The 21,671-nt window shown below is 44.8% G+C and overlaps 1 long non-coding RNA gene across 1 annotated transcript; it reads left to right on the top strand.

The window, feature by feature from the left end:
• The first annotated feature begins 414 nt into the window (after positions 1 to 414).
• Positions 415 to 21,080, top strand: LOC311434007. The gene is made up of 3 exons (XR_014691197.1): positions 415 to 642; positions 5,607 to 5,759; positions 18,779 to 21,080. It is a non-coding gene; the product is annotated as an uncharacterized lncRNA (long non-coding RNA).
• The last annotated feature ends 591 nt before the right edge of the window (positions 21,081 to 21,671 follow it).

The following is a 21,671-nucleotide window of genomic DNA, read 5'->3' as shown; positions in this document are numbered from 1 at the left end:
CCAGCTTGTTCAGGCCCCTTTGGATGGCATCCAGGAGGATCTGTTTCATGAGTTTCCCCAGGCACACTGGTGTAGGCCCTGTAGTAGTGAGGTCTGCAGCTTCCCAGGCCCTCCTTTCTATCCTTTTTAAAAATTGGAGTGCGTTTCCCTTTTTCCAGTCACCAGGGACTTCTCCTGACTACCAGTACTAGATGACTACTACTGTCTGCTTTCCAAGCCAGAATTGGGTAAGGCTCAGTAAGAAAGTACCCAGGTGAGATTGGGTGTTGTTTATTGGGTATGTCTGCATAAAAGGAGAGGGTGCTCTTAACTAGTTCAATCATTTATCTCTACATAGTCATTGCTAATTATTAGCAGCTAATTATTAGGAGCTTTTGCTTTGTTAATTGAAATTGTGCATAGCTAGGTGATGACAGACAACAGCTACCTTGCTGTCTGTCCAGTGACCCCCCGAACAAGCATCCAGCTGCTCTCTGGTCTGCACTGGGGTGAAACCTGCAATAGAAGCACTGCAACCATCATTATCACATTTGTTAGAGAGGTAACACTGGGGAAGACTTTCCAATCTCTCCGTGTGGGAAGTGTTGCTGTTATCCTTTAGGAGATTGAGTGGCCCAGTCTGATGGTCCTTTCGTCCCTCCTGTATCCTACGCTAGTATGGATTTCCAGGGACCCCACAACTTCAGGATGGGATTATTTTCCTTAATTGTTCCCAGTCAGTCCGTCTCATTCTTCTTGGGGGTTCTGGATCTATTCCCTTGACAGCTTCTTGCCAGACTGCTGTTTCTGAGAATGCTCCGCCTTCCTTGGGCTGTAGTCTTTTATTCCAACCACTGCTAATCAGTACGTACATAGCTGCAGATCATGAAGTAGCTGCTCAGCACATTAACTCCTTGGTAGCTGGGTAAGTATGGGGCTGGAGCTCAGCACTCTGCTCCTCAAAGATTACGAAATTATTTAACTTCCTATTTTCTTCTGGGTGGTCTCTCTAGAAGGGAGGCACTTTGCTAAAGACTAAAAGAAAGTCTGGTTTTAAGGAATCACCTAAGGAATACAAGGGCCCATAGGAGAGAAGAGAACAAGATTTCAGTCTCTATTTTCAGCTAGTGAGTTATTTTGGGGAGAAGTTAATTGACTATAGGAATAATCAAATATAGCATAATAGGGAAGAAATAGTTCTGCACATGGACATCCTTCAGCTTGTTTCATGTTTCTTTTTTTCAAATTTTTTTTTTTTTTTCATTTCTTGCTGCCTAACAGAACTTGAGCAGATCTCCCAGGAGTGGCACAGGTCAGCTTCTTCCGCTGCTGAATTTTGCTGGGAAAGGTTAGAAGGAATGTGTTTCATTGCCCCCTCCACCCCTCTTTTTTATTCCAGGCAGGGATACATCATGTAGTTGCACACTCTCCTCCATACCCCACTGGAATTTACCTACCCCCCAAACCCCAGAGCATCACCACAGTGGAGGAAGACCTTCAGCTATTGCACACTGGTGTAGTTGCACTGAGATTGATTTATGGCTGTTGAGGATAAGGTCCATGGGACTTGGTAATCTTCATCTGACTTTGTTTCTGCATGTCATTATTATGAAGGCTTTTAAAAGCCATCCTTAGGTCCCTTAGGTATTTCAGCGTGCCAGTGCAATTGTATATCCTCATGTCATTTCTTTTCCTCTTTCCTTTTGGTTTTCTAAGTGATCTAAAAGTTCCACTGCCAAGAAGAACAAGAAAGATGAGGCCTATTTTCCCCATTCTTTGATCTCTAATAAATTGGAGCCAGTAAATTATATCTGCTAGCAATTCTTGTGTGTATCATATCTCTCAGGAAACCACACTGAGACTTCTATAACAGTTTAAGGAGAAAAGTATGCTGAAATTAGCCTTTCATTGTCTGCATTTGATCAGGGAATATACGGCCTAAAATTTATATATATTTTAGTAAAAACAAATCAGTGGCTTTTCAGATCCCAAAGCAAAAGAGATAGCACAGAGAATAACAGGAAGAAAACACATGAGCTGTCTGTTACTCTGTGTGTGTATGCTTATAGACACAACCAACAACATGATGCTGATCCAGATTGACAAGTAGCTCTGTAAGGACAGAAGCAGAAGGCCTTTTTTTCAACGAGGGGAAAAACAAAAAGAAATTCCACAAAACCTGATACTGTGGCGTGAAGTCATTTTCAGGCTACAGAGACTTTGGGATAATAATGCCTGGTACTTACTCGGGGTGAAAAACTCTTAAGAGATACTGTACAAAGCCACAAATTTAGCTTTATATGACCTTGTAGTGATGTATATACATAAGGGGAAAAAAAAAAAAAGATATCTCACAGAGAGGATTCTGTGTGTTTATATGTGTATTTACACACACGTGCAGGCGTATGGCTCGCTACATATAAATGATCTGAGAACACACATGCTTATGCAAGAATGTTTGCCTTCTCAAATTGCCAAAAAAAGAAGTGTGCCTCCATAATTGTGGGACTGAAGAACTCAAGCAGCTTTGACAGAGATTGAATGTCTTGGGCCCAGATTGGTAAAAGATGCCTAAAGAGCAGTGAGAGGTGAATTTCGGAAGTGCCAGTGTGTGGAATCCTTGGGTTTTATTTGACTGCATTTCTTTGTCGTTTAAAAAAGAGCTCTGCCTATAGCCTTTGGGCTTTAGAAAATAATTCCATTTTCCACCATCCCAGAAAATCTACTGTTGAAATTAAACGCAAGGAGCGGTAGAGGAGATGTTGCACCATTTGGTACTTTGCTGGGATGTTTTTTCTTCTTTGTGCTTAGCAGGAAAAGTTGAGCAAATCACACAGGAGTGAGACTGACTGTTGTGGTTGGTCTTGCCAACTTTCCATGTGATTCCAGGAAAGGGGACCCTGTGTTGTCTCTAGAACTGAAAAGTGGCACAAAACCAGTTCCTGAAGAGCTACAACCTCTAGGAGCTTCCAGTTCCTTATCACCCTACTCAAGGCACTTGCTTCTTTCTGCTTAAAGTTAGACTTGCAACTTTAGGAGAAATAACCCTGTTGCTTCATGCACAACGTTGTCTGTGCTTGTGTAGGAGCGTTAGGGCTCGGGTATTCTCTAGGTTGCGGTCACTAGATGGCAACATGATCACACACACAGCAGGTTTCCTGTTCCCTTCCTTGGAAGACTCGGTGGAAGGACGGAGAGGACGGGGTGATTGCATTCCACTTCCTTGGTGCCTCGAAGCTTTCTAAGATGGCAGTCAGTGAATGCAGTCGTATAGATGTGCTCTGTCTGTGCCAACACCTGAAGGTTACTTTATATTGCCAAACTTTTCCCGTGTTCAAAGAGTCCCATCACCTGTCTTTGTGGTGAAAGGAAACTCAAGTCAAATACATTTTTTATGGTAGTTCTCAGCACAAGACTGTTAAAACATCATTTTCTACTTTCTCGTTGAGTGTATGCAAGTCTGTGTGCACATAAGCACATTTACACATCAATTTCTACCTTGTGCCCAGGTATTTAGACGAGCAATCCCTCTGGGCATCAAGACAAAGGATTGAAGCCTTCCTACATACTATTGATACTGCATTCTACTAAATTCTAGACAGAAGGTGGACAGACGTCCTGGCCATCTCATTTTCAGTTGCAGGTCAGCGTTTCTTCAAGTGTTGGGGCATCCTCTTTGCTGTAATGGCTGTGCTGTCTCAGACCCTGCTAAGTGGGCTAGTAATGGTCTAGTAATGGCCACTGCTGATGGTGGAAACATGTAATCCATAGACTGACACAAAGCCACCATCACAGCTATTCAAAGGTTTCCATAACAACTAAGAATTTTCAGCTGCACCAGACTTGTTCCTGTCCTTCTCCAAGCTATGGGGTCAGAATATGAATCAGCTGCAATGTTCAGTCATAATGAAATGAGTACGGTGAGGCTCCTGAGATAACCCATGTTTTTATACAAGATTAACATTGCTATTTGGCTGAAGATGTTCTCTGTTTTAAGATGTGTCAGAATGTTTATCAGTTTCTTTGGAGAACTACATACCTCCTAAACACTCTTAGACATGTCTCTACTTTCCAAAAGAAACATCAAGGGAATGAACACTCATTAGCTGTGTGTTTACAGTAAGTGGATCACAAAATATTGGCAGGGTCTGGACGTTTGTGTGCCAGCTGACTTGGGAACCTTTGGTGGCTGAGCCTTTCAGAGTGATTGAGATTGATGGGAAATGATTTCAGGGGCAGGACTCCTGTCTGAGTCTGTTATCAGCTATAGGAGCAATATCTTCCAAAGTTGAATTAGTCACCAAGTACAAATAATTTGTCTGTGTTGATACCCTGCCATCAACCTACAGCGTTTTGTAGAGAAAAATGTCATCCACGTTGTGCAATGGAGCACACTATTTTCTCTTTGCTATTTGCCTGAGTCTTTTCTGTAACTTTAGTGAAGACACAAAACATACTTGGGTGCCTGGCCTTCAGCGGGAAGTGTGGGTGCAAAATAGTTACTGCTCTGAAATTTAAGCAGGTGTATTCATCCAGGTGTGTGAGAAATCTTGTGCTTAACAAGCCAAGCTTTCGTTTTCTTAGCTTGCACCTTAGCTTCTCGTCCGGTGAAGCACTTCCTTCTGCCTCTAATTAAAAGCATCTGCATACATTCTCCTGAAACCATATCCTTAAGCATTTGGTCCTTAAAGACCTGTGAAATTGAATCAGTTTGGTTGGAAGTTCCTTTATATTGCAGATCATTTGTTCCGTGGTTTACTGTGACGAGGTCACAAGAACCTACTTCAGAGCTGAAGGGATCAGAGGGAGGCAGGTACATCTGTTTTCTGTGCTCCACCCATGGGTCACCACTAAGGAAGGGTCAGGAAAAGTTGAAGACTGCTGCCTGAGCTAGTGGCAGGGGATAAATTTCTGTTGTTGTTCCTGGTTTCACCTTTTTTGGACTACTGATGTGTGTGAACATTTCCTGGCTTATGGACCTCAAGCAAAACCATCACCGTCATCAGCAGCCTGACAGAAAGGTCCTTTGCAGGGAACCCCCCCCAGCCGTGTCACTCACTCACCTTCCAGTGATAAGCTCATCCTGAGCTGGCACTTATTTCTTCCACAGGGACTGAGAAATGTAAGTGATCATAAGGAAACATAAAAGCATGTGAAAATATAAAATCTATCTTCCCCCTTCTAGGAAGATTTCTCACTTTTGTGTTGCTGCAGTGGAGAATTAATTCGAAGACCGTGTCTTCTCATTCTCCTTAGCAGCATCCCACGTTTCCCCCTGAAAATTGCTTACTACGCCAGCCATTCTTTGGGAAGAAGAACTACCACCTGTTCTCTAGCTACTGTGGCTAGCCAATGTGCTGTTATTGCCTGTTCAAGTTATTTGATTTTTTTTTTTTTTTTTAGGACATCTTCACTCTGAATCACCTTATTCTCGACTCCAGCAGCTAATGATAATAGGAATTAGTAATGGACAAATGAGCTCTTTACCCCTCATACTTTCCTGCGCCTCCCAGGCACAATACTAACTTGGTAAATCAGTTGGAACCTTGTGTAGGAGGGCAGAGTTAAAGCCTGAGCCAGAAGTCCCTATTTTTATTTTACTTTATTTATTTAACATTTCATTATAGCCCCTTAGGGGTATGTGCCTGATGAAAAGCATAAATGCATGGAGCCAAATTCTCCTTGGAGGGCTCTATTCTGCACGAGGTGTTCAACAGCTACATGACCACAATATCTGCCTGGAGTAATCCCACTGCAATAAATGGAATTACCTGGGTGGTGTAAGTAAGAGCAGAATCTAGCCCTGAGGCAACTCGCGGTTATTTTGATTTTTATTGCTGGCCAACAGATGAGTCCTCTTTTTTTTTTTTCTTTCTTTTTTTAAAAAATTTTCTTTCCCAATAGCCTGCCAATAATATAGCAGTGTTGTTTCGACTCTGGCATTTTCTTGTCTTAATTAATTGAAATTGTTATTAAAATTCAGTGGTCACCCAGACAGTGCCAAGGCAGTAGGGAAGCCTCTTTACCCCATTGTAATCATCAGCGCTGTCCAAGGTATGTGCTACAAATGGGAAAAGTACAGTCTCTCCCATTTAAATCTCAAACTGAAAATGCTTGCCTCATACTCCAAATAATAACAAACTCATGCCTATTTATTTATATCATGGTAGGGCTTCAGAATTTATCATGTGTCCTGGTCAGATCTCCTTCAAAAGGAAATAGTAATGCATAGTCTGCATTTGCTAATGCATCTCTTTTTAGCTGGATTCAAAGTCTGAGAATGATTCTCAGCCATAAGGATGTGTCTCTGTGACACAAACTCAATCTTTCTGGGTGTTGCATTTATTAGAGGAATTGCTCAGTAGACTGCAAGAATGACTTCAGGAGCTTTTCCAAAGTAACTTAGGGGAAAATCTTCAGTATTTGTTCTATTTATACAGACAAACACAAGTGAACACAGAAAAACACTGTAGTTTGTCATTTGCACGTGGTGTCAGGTGCATGCAGTGTACTCTATGAAGGAGGAATAAATGCATTTCAAAGCTGAATGCTCCAGAAGTACTTAACCTGGAACAGGTAAGGTTTTGCTGGTGATTTTGGTGGTATAAATGTGGTGGAAGAAGTTCCTGGCCCCGAATAGGGTGATTTCAGACATGTGAGCGGGGAGAAAAACAGGCCCCAGGTTTCAGCTGGCTGTTCTTAACCTGTGTGTCAGTATTTGCATGCTTATGTGTCTTTCAATTAAATTAGCAGGGATGCTCCAAGGTAAGCTAAATTCAAAGTGCCTAAGGTTTTTGTAATTTTTTTTTTCCAGTAAGTCTGCATTTCATGGATAATAAGCTTTCCTCGGGCTTTCATTTTTGGCTCTGAAAATGCTTCATCCAAAAGGGAGCCCTGCTAGCACTGTGTGGAAATCAGCTTCAGAGCTCACCAGTGCCAAGCACTTCAGTCAGGCTTTTTGCGCTCGAGGAGCTTGAGGAGCTCATGGCCTACACAGCTACTTCTGACTTAGTGTGCTAAGGTAAAAGAAGCACAGGCTTGGTGCTGACAGTCAGCAGAAGTGATGCTCAAGGCACTTGCCTCAGTTTCCCCTTGGGCACAAGAATATTTCTCTGTCCTGCAGAGGCCACGTGAAACTCTTCAGTATTTGTAAAGCAGCGTGGGGAGGCACATTCCCACCTGCACCAGGCAGAGGAGCATTAGAAGGCTCTCAGCCAGCCTAGGAGTCCTGTGCAGCACGAGGAGGCTGGGCTATAAAAAGACACTCACTTGGAGAGGAGTGGGAGAGCTGTGCCCTTGTGGGAAGGAGGACTGTGCAGACGGGGGCCCTGCAGTGGTGTGTGGGGTGCAGCAGGATCCCGAGGTTAATGGGGAGCTGGAGCTCTTCTTGGAAGGGTGAGTGAGTTGTGGTTAACTCCGCTGGGAGCTGGTGAGGATGTGGGCAGCTGGGTGAGAGGAGGGAGCAGTGGCTGCCATCCCTGCAGGTGCTCTGGGTGAAGGTTTTGTGCTCCCTGGGCAGATGAAGGTACGTGCAGGACCTTATCAGGGGGCGGGGAGAGGCTGGGCTATGGTTGGGGGGCCACCCGAGCTGGCTCTGGGTGTGCAGGGTGTGTTAGCTCAGGTGCAGGGGTAGGTGAGAAGATCTGCGTGTCTTCCAGGAGCAGCTTGATGCCAGAAGTGGTAGGCGTGCTCAGTTAGCTGGTAATAACAATAGTTACTCAGTTACTTGAGGTATTATTGTACCCAGCCTGGGTAGCACGGTGTAAGTCCAACCAGGAGCTGGCTTGGTGCTGGTTTTGGGGCAGGAGCCCCGCTGGATCTGAGCTGAATCTGTGTGTTCAGTGGGTCTGCTTTGTGCTCCACGTGCACCCCTTATTGCTCGAGTTGTCTGGAGTTCTCCACTGCTAGGTGTTTGCTAGGGGAGATAGCCTCATCCTTTGGTACTCAAGCCGTGTAAATGGTACTGTATGTTGCAGTATCACAGAATATGTAACTCTAAAGATATATAATTACACAATCCTTCTGCCTACTCTGAAATAGTAACCCTCTACTATTAAGAAAAAAATGCTTAGGAAAAAAAACAACAAACCCACAACATAATTTTTCATAGCAGATCTTTTCCTGAAGAGACCTCCGTTGTTTCTAAGTCGTGTGTTCTTTTAAAGTTGTCAAGAGCTCGGGCAATATTAAATAAATATAAACAAATGCGGACTCTCTATAATACTCGGGTGTCTGGCTGTATACTTAAGTAACGTTATGAAATATACATGTGGAAAGGCAAATTGACTTTGACATGTTAAACGTGTTGGATAAAAGCTTATCGGGGGCTGTAAAGAGTTCTGGTAATAGCAGTGGGTAGTATTATGAATAATCAGTCTTGTTTCTAGATAGCAGCTTCATTGTTAGGCAGAATAAATGATTTTGCTCTGAAATTTAATACTGTTACCACTGTTTCTTCATATATCTCTATATCTCTCTATATATATCTCACGTTGATTGAAAGCTCTGATGAATTCTACTTTATTCCCCCACATGGTAAAAATTTACAATGGTATGAAAGTTATGAGAGACCACTTTTACTTAAAGGAAAGGTCCAAGTGATAAATGAATTAATTGACAGGCAGATGAAAATAAGTCTTCCGGTCATCTGAAAAATGATATGCTATAAAAGCAACTGTAGTGGCTTGTAACAAATGCCAAGCTAATGTGAAAAAATGTCTTTGGGCTAGCTTCTTGCAGCTCTATAAACACAGAATACAGGCTCCAGCATTTTGCTTCATCTTAGGTTAAGGAGAGACTGTAATCCATCCAGAAAGGGGGTACCAGAGCTTGCTGGCCTCCTCTGAATGTGCAAGGTGAGTTCAGGCTCTTGTCCTGCAGTACCACAGGAGCTTCCATGCTCTTGTGCAAAGCCAGACATGCCTGGAGGAGACTTTAAAACCCAGGATTGTTCCTGTGTCATCCACTTGTTCTGTTGGGGGCAGTCACACGAGGCTGTGGCTGCTTGAGCAAGGAAGGAATTTCCCCGGTGTCACGACAAACCCAGGAAAAGTACTTTGTCTTGCTTCTGTCACAAACTCCAGCGTGTAACAAGAGTTGGGATGACTGGTCCATAGTCCTGTCCACAGTCTGTGGGCCTGGAGATGGAAAAGCTGCAACAGGCTTGGAGAGGAAGGTTGGCAGATGAAGGGGAGGAGGGTTTATGCTGGCACCATTCCTGCTGATTGGTCTTTTTTAGAAGGCATGGTAGGTTTTCAGAAGTCTTCTTCATCTGCCTTACTTCCTGGAGACAATGCCTCACTCCTCTTGCTCTGTAGGATTGTGGTACTGTCCTTACTATTGCTCTGTGCACATTTTGAATCATCCACTTCTTTTTTAACTCCTTGGACGGAATGCTTTAAGAATATTCTCCTTGTTCTAGCTGGGAAGGAGAAAATAGAAATTCCCTTCCTCCTTTCCATGAAAATTCTTGCTTTTTTTAAAGCACCAACTTTCAGGTATTTCCAGGCACCCTGTTTTTCTAGCTCCTCTCATGTTTGTTTTCTACCATCTGCACACCTTGGCTTGTTTTTAATCCTACTTTCCTTATCGTTTGAGGACAAGACTGGACACAACCAAAATTCCCCATGGCATCCCCGAGTTGCATCCTCCCCGCTCTCTGCTTGTAATCCTTTGTTTATGGTATTTCAGCCAATTCCCAATTAAGGATCATGTGACAGTGTTTATATTCAAACCGAATGCAATTAATAAGTGTCAAGACGTCATGAAATGCTATGTGAGTTGTGTGCTAAAAGACAAATGTTCTATATCTAGGCCTTTCCCTTCAGGCACTAATTAGATAATATATGTTTGAAAGGGTTGAGTCTGTCAGTCAAGCCATAGATCTGTAAATCCATGTTGAAATTCATATGGCAACACTCATCAAAACACTTAAACATGTGCTTAAGTCCTTTCTGTGTTCAATCAAGTACATAAGCATGTGCTTAAGATTTGGGTCTCCAGGCAGACCCATTGAAATTAATGAGAGAAATGTTTTTCATCTCTATGCACCAGATCTCCATCTTGCCACCAGGAAAACTGAAGCCTTCATTTACCCGGAGCAGAGTCATTCTGAATCTGACACTTCAAGAGATATTTAGTGCACTTATTTAAAGCACTGGAGTTATTTAAAATAATACTTAGGAATGTAGTTTCTTTCCTCTCTTTCAGAAGTAGTTAAGCCCCTTTAGTGCAAGCTATAGGACTCATCTCCAGACACTTACCAGTGGCTCTGGTTCACAGCCATAAATATTTGTGGGAGCCTTTTCCATTGGCCCCGTGTGGTTCACGGTGAGGTCAGCGTGATCTCTATTAAAAGTGCACGGCCTTTTGGATCCTGGGAGCAGGAAGATGGGAAGCCCCGAGAAACAGCGTGTCCTTTGTCACTCCTACTTCTGATACTGCAAATTTGCAGGGGACTCCTCAACTCCCTGAAGTATTTGGGCACTTCCCCTGGAACAAAGTATCAAAGGACCTTTGGACGTTGCCTGGACTGCAAGCAAAGGGCAACCTGAGGCACTCAAGACCAAACCTCGCTGCTTTAGGGGTGGTTAGGCCTCCACGTGTACCTGGTTGATGCTATAAGGCTTACTTACACAGGTCATCTGGCACAGCTGGGGAGAAGGTGGGCAGTTTGGTGGCAGTGCCCAGAACATTCAGCACTTTTGCAGGAACTGCCCTTTCATTGTGCACAAGGAAACGATGCCGTCCTGGCTCTGACAGCTGCAAACTGACTATGATTTTTTTTTTGGCCTGAAACTATTTTATTTTCATCCAAAAAACCTGCAGGCTAGAGACTATCATCATTTTTTCTGGAGCAAAGAGCAAAGCTCTTTCAAGTAAGTACAACAGGTTGGAACAGGCAGAGACACATTTAGCTGTTCTAGAAGAAAGAAATGGAAATGGGAGCTTAAGTGGGACAACAGCTCAGGTTTCCAGAGAAGTTAACTAATCACAACTCTTGAAGAAAGGCACAGCTACAAGTCCTGAGCAGTTCTGGGAATTGCTATTAAGAATACCAGTTTGAACACGGTGGCCCACATCTGGAACACCTGTAATTCTTCAAGCTGAACTAATGCTATAGGCTCGTGTCTCTGAAATCTTAACTCCTGGTCTGCCAAGATTCGTGCACAATTCTCCAAAGAGCAGGACTGATCCATGAACAGGCAACGTGCACTGCTTGGCCTGACAGCACAGCCTTGGCTACTGTTGGAACGAAGCTGTAGGAATTGGCTTTTGCTTTCCAGCAGTTCAGTATTTCTGTCAGAGGACAGACAGCGCCGAAAATGTGCAACAGGTAGAAATGACAGCAAGGTCCAGAGCCTCTTGTTATTTCTTTCCAGGGACTGTCCCTACTGTCCACAGGATGCTGGCATTACAGCGCTGAAAGAAGAGGTGCTTTAGAGCATGAGCAATGAAGTTTGGGTCCTGCAGAAGTCCTTTGCTAAAACCCTCAGAGGAGAACGGATTCCTTTGGTATGGGGCTACAGCGTGACCTTGCCGGAGCAAAAGTTCTCCAGGAGAGCTCAAGAACCCATCAGTCAACGTGGTTGTGAAACAGGAAGGCAAAATCCACAGCCTGCATTGCAGAATGACGTGACAGGGCTCAGTTAGATTGGAATGACCTCGAATGTAAATTAAGGGCAAACCATCTCTGCTCAGCGGTGTTAAATCTGGTGGGTGACTCCGTGTCTTTGTTCCTCCCCTGCTGCTGCCTGCTGAAGCCTGATGGTGAGGCAGCAGAGTTTGACCCGAGGCCTGTGTTAGTTACGGTGAGCCTTTCTAAGAGCTCTGAGCAGGTCCTGGGGGGCAGGCCTGGCCGCACGGTGTCTGCTAGTGCCCCAGCACGCTCAGGAGAGATGTTCTGTTCGGCTCAGTGCTGTTGGCAGCAGGGCTGGAGGGCAAACTACCAAAACCCTCATGGCTGGGAAATAGGCAGTCAACTGGCAAAGGCTTACGAATACGTGCAATGTACAGCATTGGTTGAATCCATGTTGTCTGGAGGCAGGCCCATCTCGTGATGGTGAGTAACCCACTATGATTTTCTGACAAGTGGTGACTTGAGGCCAGCGTTATGAGTTATCCAGGGCAAAGCAAGGTCAAGTGTTCAGGTAACACAGGCATTCTGAAATAATCCATGGACCAAGCGTAACTTCTGTGATTTCTCACCTTCCTCCCCTCTTCCTTGTTTTTATGTTGTTTTTGTACCTCACTCAAGATCTCCCAGCTTCCAGCCCAGCTCCTAGAAACGATCTTCTCTACCACACACAAGTGGACTCGTCAATGGACTGTCAAAATGGATCAGCAAGTTGTGTTTTCATCCTCCTTTGTCATGCGGACCTACTGTGTTTCAGTCTTGGATGTTTGTATCCATCCTAACAGAAGATCCTATAATTAGCAAGCAACACGTAGGTGACTTCCTTTTATATTTTTATTTTTTGGTGCAGCAGCGAACAATAAATGTAACCTATCTAGATCAGTACAACCTCCACCTGAAACAGTACCTATGCAAGGAAACCCAGCCAAGTGGCATCAGTCCTGAAGCAACCATGTTGCTACAAGCTGCTTCTTACTTAATCTGTCCCATTGGGCCAACGTTTCTGTTCCTGAGGAGATGGCACGTTCTTGCATTCAGTTGTTGACCTGGCTGACTTATCAAACAGTTTCTCTTCAGACTCCGGAATGAACAGCTATTCAAATGACTTGAAAGCCATTCACTGACAAGAGAAATGAAAAATGACTATGCTAATAAATTTCTGGGGTACATGAGGTGATTATCCTAAAGCCTGGATAAAATTCTGCCCCCGCAGAACTTGTCTACGGGGCTGAAGTTTGGTGGATGTTACTGCTCCTGAGGGGAGGGAGTGCAGGCTGACATGCTCCTGACAGGAGGCCTGTCGGAGGCCACTGTTCTGTTCAAAGCACGCTGTGAAGGATCACGAATTTGGGCCCGAACACTTCGTGTGAAAAGGTATACTGAGCATCGAGGCAATTCACGCGAAGAAGAAATCCATCTTCCATATCCCCATGCTGAATTTCAACATCAGTTTTAAAGTTAATCCGCTGGGCCATCTGTTTTCCTACTGCTAGGCCCCTGCTCCGCGGCTGTCCACCTTGGTCTCCTGAGCCCTCCCATGTCTTCACATTCTTCTCTCAACATGTGTTTGGGCTAATTCCATCGTTAAGCAAAAAATGAGGATTTGGGCAGAATGAAAGGCTGTAAAATCATCCCTGGGAACACGGAGTAGTGAAATGACAGCCAGAGAGAGGTTTCGAGCGCCTTCGTGTTTTGAGTAATGTGTTGTTCAGCCCCTATAGGATTCCTCAGACCCAAGAGCAGTTCCTGAGTTCTGAGAAGGAAATGTTGGTTTTGGCTAAAGCATAATGGAAACAGAGCTGGTGTACGGCCTGGGGAGAGGAGCTGGGACAGGAAGAGACAGTGGGGACACATCTTGATCTGAATAAATTCCTGGAATCCAAACTTTGCAGAACCAGAGGGAAGAGAGCAAAGTGTGAAACTTTCAGAGGGGTTGTGGGGCAAGATGAGCTAAGGACTTACCTTGCTAACTCTTCGCGCGTCTCTTCATCTTCTTCCCCTTCCTCCCTCCCTTTCCTTCTGTGCTATCTCGTGAGTCAGAGTGGGTGTATCACATGTAATTAGCCCAGATTGCTGTTCGTGTTGGAACAGCTACCTTGCAGCGCTATCTTTCATCAGGAAAAAAAATCCGCCAGCGGAATGACCTGCAGCAGGCAGCTGGGTGACCTATTCCACTTGAGAGACTGCTGTGCAGTTTGATGCTGGTCGGATTAGGAAGTGTGACCACAGTAATTAGCGGGAAGTTTCCAGACCTGGATCCGGCGTGTTAAATGCATGGCTGGCCCTCAGAAAAGCCTGACCTTGGTAAATGAGAGTGGGCAGGTTGGGCTGCGGTGCCGAGATGAGCTGGGGGAGAGAGGACGTGAGCGAGAGGGATTCGATGTTGCAGAGCTGAGGCTGGGCATGCTTTTCCTCAGAGGCTGCAAAAGGAATCGCTTGCAGTTCTGCGAGAGGAGGGCATGAGTTAAACCAGATTGACTTTCCTCCTCCAGCACACACGTGCTCCTTAAATACCAGGGGAGTACAAAGGGAGCAAGTCTTTAAAAAAAGATTTGTTCTATAGACTGCAAAGATGTGCGATTACTAGCAGTCGTACAATTTATGGGAGGCAAATGTGCATGTGGGGCTTTTATGAAGTGCAAGGAAAGCAAAAAGATAGAAGGAAGGAAAAGGCATGCTTTCCAAATGCCCATCTTTTCTATCAACAAATGTTGCCTTAGAGGCAAAAGCTTGGGTGTTTCTTTTTCCCTCGGTGTTCTGTGTGCTTGTATTAGTCACACCCATTTATTTTTGGCATAATTCATGCACTATTTGAAACTTGGCAAGAGGAGGGATGTTATGGCCAACAGTCAGTCTTGCTTCAGGAGTTTCTATGAATATGAATGCCTGAAGTTCACATAAGCTTACTCGGTTGCTATAGCGACACATTTGTTGTGAAACCCTTGTATTTTAAAGGCTGGATCCTGTAAATTAACATCGTCTTCAGTAGGATGTGCGATGCCGGTGATTTCTGCATGCACTGTTTGCAGAGGAGTCGCAAACCTTAGGGGAATGGGGAAGTGCGGGGATTTGAAGGAATCGGATCGAATCCCAAACAATTCCAGCACTTAAGATCAAAGCAAAGTAGTTTTGTGTCCCATCCGGAGAGGGGCTGAGCGCCCTCGGTTCTGGCAGGGTGCGGGAGGAGCTGGGGGTGCTGCAGAAAGGTGCTTGGCACGCAAACAGCGCCGACCCAGCGGAGCATCCAGCACCTACGGGGCCGTGTCCAGTTGTAAAACAACGGGGTAGGGAATGTCTCCTCGAGCATTCGAAATCTGCTGGCCTGATTTTATTTTTAAACGAGAGGACTCCAAAAGATGTTTTGCTTTTCCTGCTTGCTCAGGGATGTTGGAGCCGGAGCTGACGAGGAGCCCCGTCCAGGCAAACCTCCGCACAGAGTCCATATGGTCTGCGTGGAAACAGGGGTCACTGCAGGTTCAGGGTCTTACTGCCTCTTCGTGAAGGGCCATCAAATACACATAATAAACTAACTGGGGAGTGGAGAGGAAGTAGGAGCTATTTTTTTTTTTTTCTTCCTGCTGTTTTCTTTCAGTTGGCCTAATCATGGTGTAATGTAACTGTAATAGGTTAACAACCCCAACCCCCCCAGATGCAAATGGGCTTTCCAGATATATGGGATCCTTTTTAAAGAGATAGCGGAGGCTGTTTTCTAGCTCGTCTCCAAGACCCCGGGCCTCCCAGCGTTTGCAATTGTTGAAGTAAATGGAACCCCATGCAGGGTGTAAAGCTAAACCTGTTTGTGAGCCTTTGCAGGATCCGGGTCCAGAAACGGCTCACACCAAGCATCTAAAAAGGGAAATGAATGCCAAATTAATGGCTTTTCTTACTCTTTGACTCGGGTGCCTCTGGTATTTCAAGGGCTTAGAGGTTTATGGGATGCTGGGTCATTCCTATTCTGCTAACGGGAGCCTAGGAGAGAAGGGGGCAAATCTGCAGGCCAAACGACCTTTTAGCAGTAGCTTAAGGGGATAGTTCTCTTTATGGAAGCGGGCTGACTTGCAAAACTGTATTTTTATACAAAGCTGTTTTCAGTTAGGCTAGTACATAAAAGTGTCCGAAACACAAAACTTTGATTTTGTGGTTGCAGCCTTTAAATATTTAAAAATGGCCAAAATCCATTTAAGATTTTTTTTTTTTTTTTTTTCCCTCGACTTAAAAACTGCTTACCCTCTCACTTCTGCCCAACAAATTCCTGTCAGGTTTCACTTTTGATGCCGGTTTTGCAGTCAGGGATAAACTGAAGCCGTGAGATTTTGGGGTGAGAAAAAAAGAGGGTGCTTGGGGCAAGAGAATAGGTTTAAGAATCTGTGAAAACTTTTTTTTTTTTTTGTTAATATGTCTTTGCTGGCAGTGTTGCAATAACTGTGCACAATAAACAATGTGCAGTCTTGCCAAAGCAATTACATGATTTCCCTTTTAGAGTACAAAACGGATCTATTGACATATTCAACAGCAGTCCAAATTACCAAAGACATTTTTTTCTTTGCTATAGTCTAAACCAGGAGGGTGGGTGGGAATGATCTGTATCTTTGTAAGGGTTACTGCTTTTCTTAGAGTAAGAGGGGGACACAAAGCATATTTTAAGGTCAGTTAGAGGCTTTCTAAGGGCACTTGATAATTAAAGGAATAATACATAAATGAAGTGAAGTATGTGCATGTCCTAATCCATACAACGAAAAGCTCCTGAAGTTTCACAGGACATATTTGGTGCTAGGAAGGGAAATTACAGATGGATCGGAGTCACTGCTGATGGTTTTGCATGCTGTCTCTTAGGTCAGTGTATGTACACGTCTGTACTGCTGCCATTCAGTGGAGCACGGAGCTCCGAGCTGCTCTTAGGTACACAGAGCTTCAAAACAGGCTCAGGCTGCCATGGAACCGCACCTCCAGGCCTGGACGCTTGAAAAAGGGAGAAGGGCTTGGAGGGGCAACCTTGTTTCAGGCCAGCTCTGGCTGAGATACTGAGCTGGCTTCTCCTTAAAGGTAATGAGCTTGCACAGAGACCTGAGCTGCCACAGCAAGTCTGCTTCGACACCCAGCCTGGCTCAGTCACGGTCCCCAACAGGAGATGTCTCTCGGAGTGCCAGTGAGAAGCATAATGTCAGAGGTTTGCAGAGCTGTTTGTTTTCAAGTGATGTCCAGTTGCTGTGCTCTTTGGGCACAAAAATGAGAGCTCAACGTGAGCAAACAGCTAGGAGGTGGGCACAGGAGCCTGGAGAGGCGTCCCAAGGCATCCTCGTGCAGCACCGACTGCTGGCCTGAGTTGCGTGAGAGCGGTACCTCGCTGTGCTTCCAGAGCAGGAGCACTCGCTGCTTTTATCCGGTACCAGAGCAGATTAGTAGTTCAGCCCTTTGCCGGGACAGACTGTTCCACATTACGTTGTGTCCAGTAGGTTTCCGCACAGACAGAGGAGCTGTCGGCTTTCCAAGGCACAGATCTTGGCGTCTTCTCGAAATGCCTTGATAGGCAGCCTGACCACACTCCCTCAAATCCGGGGGGTGGCGTAGGAGACTTCTGGCTCCCTTAAAGGAAACAAATGCAGCGAGGCTTCAGCATAATGACAAATTACTCTCAGGATCAGGAGGCAGGCAATGCTCTGCATATTATAATGTGGTGTAAGTAGCTCTACTGGCTCCTATCTCTGGCTCGTGTTGACATTTTCTGGCATGGAAATACCGTGATCCCTCCCCCTCCTCCTTCCCCTTCCCCATTATTTGCTTTGTATGTTTAATTGGCAAATTGGAGCAAGTGTGGAAGCTTGGAAGGTTGTTTTGCTCCGAGCTTGGCTTTCTAACAAACAGCTGGCCCCAGCTCCAGGTCCAGATAGTTTGTTCTGGACACTTGAAGGAAATACAGAGTTTGCAAGTGGTCCACTGAATGTCACTATGATGCTCTGCAGAAAGTCAGCTCTAATGAGGTTTGTCTGGCTGCAAACAAGATGAACAGAAAGCAGTTTGGAATTGTCTTTATTTTTTTATTTTTTTTTTCATTTTGAGGTGCTGAGCTCATCTCTTATTCTAGCCCCGTTTCTCAAACACACTGGTATCTTGTCCCGACTCACTCCTTCAGATGACCAGGGAATTAATGTTGGTTTAAGTGGCTGGCAAGATTTAGCTTATAGGTTTCCTTCTTTTCTCTTTGGGACAGAGAAAGCTCCACGGAAAAACACTGTTGGCTTGCCAGTGCTAGAATATGCAATGCCTGTAAAGAGTAATATTACACAGGGCTTGTCGTCACCGGTCTTTTAGTATTAGCCCTCGCTCTACCTAATTATCCCGTGAGAAAGAGATGAAAAGGGCTCACTTAGGTTATGCACAAAAGAAGTAGCTGAGTAGTGGGAGGTACTGGACCCCTTGTGCTGCCGCTGGCCTGCTCACAGGGCAAGATGAAGCAGCAGGACAAGGAGCAGCTGAAAAGAAGTGGTGATCAAGAGCAAGTGAACTGCAAGTACAATGCCCATAATTAGTTAGTGTTTTTTTTTTTTTTTTTTTTTTTTCTTTATGACCATTCCTGCTAATGGGAAGAGTTATTTTCCTCCAATTCTTGAATTGTAAGTCTTATGGGGGAGTGGAAGTGGCTGGAAAGCACTGATCAGTGAGCAAAGGGAGGGAGAAGACATCTCTCTTAGGTGGTTCGGGCTTGTTTTGGTTTTGAGCTCACACTCTCTGAATCAAATTTAGGGCTGATACTTCAGGGGCAGAAGAGGCACGCAAACAAAAATGGAGCCAGCAGCTGAAGGCAGGAGCCAGTTATGCATGTACAGCCTCTGCACACTGCAGGGAGGTGGCTGCAGGACATGTGGGGCAAGGAGGTGCCAGGTGGAGCCTCTGCTCCACTCCATTAAGAAAGGTGCTGTGCCACATGTCCCTTACCAAGGTAGCTAGTGACACTGGCTGGAGGAGTCTCCCCTTTTAGCTTTCCATCAACTTAATGCTTTTGGGCCCAGCAGCAGAGGTCTAATTCCCTTCCTCCTCTTCCCATCTGCTGCCCAAACTGGTGTAGCCCACTGGAGTTAAATAGTCTTCAGTTCAAAGCAATTGTTACCAAGCCTTGTCCCTTTAACTTGGGCTGTGTTAACTGGAACCTGCTGCTGTTTTGTTTAGGCTGACTCGTTTGGATCAGAGCTGAACTGCGAGGAGTGCATGACCTACCAGCTCCTCCTGCCCTCCAGCAGAGGTGGGAGGGTGGGCAGTGCCTGAGGTTTGGGCCTCCTTGCTCAGAAGAGAATGTATGAAAGCCGCCCAAGCAACAACGTCGTTCTTTCACCAAGTGCCTGCAGTAAGGATGTGTATGGGTTTATGTCTGTTAGCTTACAAATTAACACCACAGCTACAAGAATTAAACCCGAACAAAGAGTGTCAGCCACTCTTGGGGATAGTGCATATACTCGCGTTGTCTGACCATGCACAAACATCTAGACCCCGAGCTAGCAACATACTTTGAAGACAGCTAAATTCTGTTGCTGAAAGCTAAGCTAATTCAGATGGGTCAAAATCTTCCCTTGGACTCCGTGTCCCGGCTTGGGCAATTACTACAGCTCAGCACGTGCTCAGTGTTTTGAAAAAGTGTCTGAGGCTTCGGGCCTCGTGCAAAAATTGGGAAAATTCTGTGGCATGCAAGCTGTCATTTTGCTGTGCTTTAGCAGGCCTCAGTCCTCATGGATACTCGTTGGCATCGCTGCAGTGTGGAGACAGCCCAGCTCCTTCCCCTTGAAGATCCAAACGCTGTGCCTCTGGAAGCGTGGGGGACCACGGCAGTGAATGAGCTCTAGCCCCTGGTTCATTTTGCAAAGCAGAGCATATTTCTTGTCATCCCTCTTGGACACGTCACTGCGCAAGGAGACAGGAGTCCTTGTGACTGCTCCCCATCCTATTCGATAATGTGGAAACTTGCTTCTAGCCTGGAAGGGCTGCTGGAAGATTTTCTATCATGGGATTTCAATTTTCCCTTTTGCCCAAGAGCAGAATCCCTCCAAATTCTTCACTGATGAAGTTTAAGCCCGAATATGAGCCAGGAACTCTATCTCTTGGAAACCTGATGCTGGAGAAATCCATCTTGACCAACAGACCTAGTAAGGAATGGCCTATGTTGTACAGACTTTACAAAAGAGCACTTAAAATTCTTTACAAGCTCAGGAGCACTTTGCAGACATCAGCTAATCCCAATAGTCCTTCCCCTGTTGTGAGATACTGAAAGAGGTGATATTATTCTCAACTTGTACCTAAAAAGCTGACGTCACTGGAGTTAACTGGGTTAACCTCAGGCTGCCCAATGCAGCTGACAAACCTTAACCTTAAAGGTCTGATACCCTTAAAGCTGGTATTTCAGCCTGCAGCTTGGGGTGTGCAAGTCCTGCAGGTGAGAGACCGTGTCTGCAGAGAAAGTCAAAGCTCTGCAGCGGCCGTTTTGCAATACAAAAAGAGTCACAATCCTGTTGAATGCCACTTTGCCCTGGTTAGGTGACAGAAAGTAAAGGGCTCCAGCCAAGCCCATGTGCATGGCTAACTGCTGGGCTCTAATTAGCAAATGCTATTCCCTATCAGTGCTCAGTGTGGATCCGGTTCTTTATTTCGTAGAAGCCAGATGAAAAGAAGTCTCTGGCTTCTGGTTGGCTCAAGGTGCATGTGTTTTGGGGCTGAATCTCAGCTTAAGTCATTAGAAACACTGTTTTTGACCTAAGTGTTTCAGCGACACCATCTCTCTTTCTGGAAACAGTGTAAAAACATAAGATCAACCAAAACATTTTTGGCTCCTGATTCTGGTTGCCTTTTTTTTTTTTTTTTTTTTTTCCCCAGAGAATGGTGGAATCTGGGCACATCAGCTGTCTGGCCTGGGGGCAGCTGGCAGGGTTTCAAATACGTGGACATCTTTCCAGTTTTCAAAGGAGCTGTGTGTGGGTTGGAAAGAGGGCTGACTGCCTCCGACTGATAGATGAGCTTCGGAAATTCTGCCCTTGTTTTGAGATATGCTCAAATATTTGGAGAACAATATTAAGCTAGATGACTGACAAAATGATGATTGCACTTTTCAATATTTCCGCAGTTGCACAATGAAGACAGCACAAGAAGAAAGGACTGAAAGTTACATTCTCATTGTAGGAGCAGCGAAAGTGTCAACATTGATTTAAGAACAAAGTCACACAGATGATTTTATTTGTTCCTGATCCTCCTCTGTGATACTTCAGTCTGTTTACACAGCGTTACCCAGACTGACATTTCCTATGTGTGTCCAAATTAGTTTAATTTAAAATTGCAATGCATATTGAAGACAGAGAATTACAGTTCATACGCGGTAATCTTCCAGAAATTCACCATTGCTACTGATTAGCTTTTATTAACACCACTAACAACTGAATTCAAACAGAATGTTATTTCAGATCACATTAAACTCATGATGAGTGCAACATTTCTATTGTTTGGCGCTGACACAGATCCACTGGAAAAATGATTCCCTGCGAGGCACAGATGGATTTTTCAGCAAATCAGAACACAAAATGTGTTTGTTTTAGGCTCAATATTCTAGACCAAGAAAATACCCTGAACTGTGTCACATTGTCATTTAAAAAGGTATGTTTCCAAAATCAGGGGGGAAAAGTATTCTGGATAATAAATAAATCCTTTCAGCTTCAAAGGGTCCACTGTGGTAGGGATGAATGAAAACACAGAGTTTAGGAATATGAGGAAAGTGGTTTAAGTAACAAGACTGAATAGCAAAGCCCATCAAAGCCATTAAGGCATAAACCAACAGATTTTAAAAAGTGAGAGTTGAAGATTATTTAGTGTGGTGTGGAGGCTTTGCAGAACCCATTTCAAATGAGGATGGAACAAAAGAATGAGCAATTGCAGCTTTAGGGGAGATTTATTTCAGTGGAAGGGAAAACACTTGCTCTCTGATACCAATTAACCAACAAGAGGACGGCGTCACAAGCCCCCAATATTAAAAATGTAAATCCCAAGCCCAAGGGTGCCTGAAATGCAGGTCATACAATTTGAGGAG

Source organism: Aythya ferina (genome assembly GCF_964211825.1).
Source record: "Aythya ferina genome assembly, chromosome: 3".
In the NCBI taxonomy this organism is placed as follows: domain Eukaryota; kingdom Metazoa; phylum Chordata; class Aves; order Anseriformes; family Anatidae; genus Aythya; species Aythya ferina.
The sequence above is the reverse complement of the archived record's forward strand: the minus strand, read 5'-3'. Positions and strand labels throughout refer to the sequence as shown.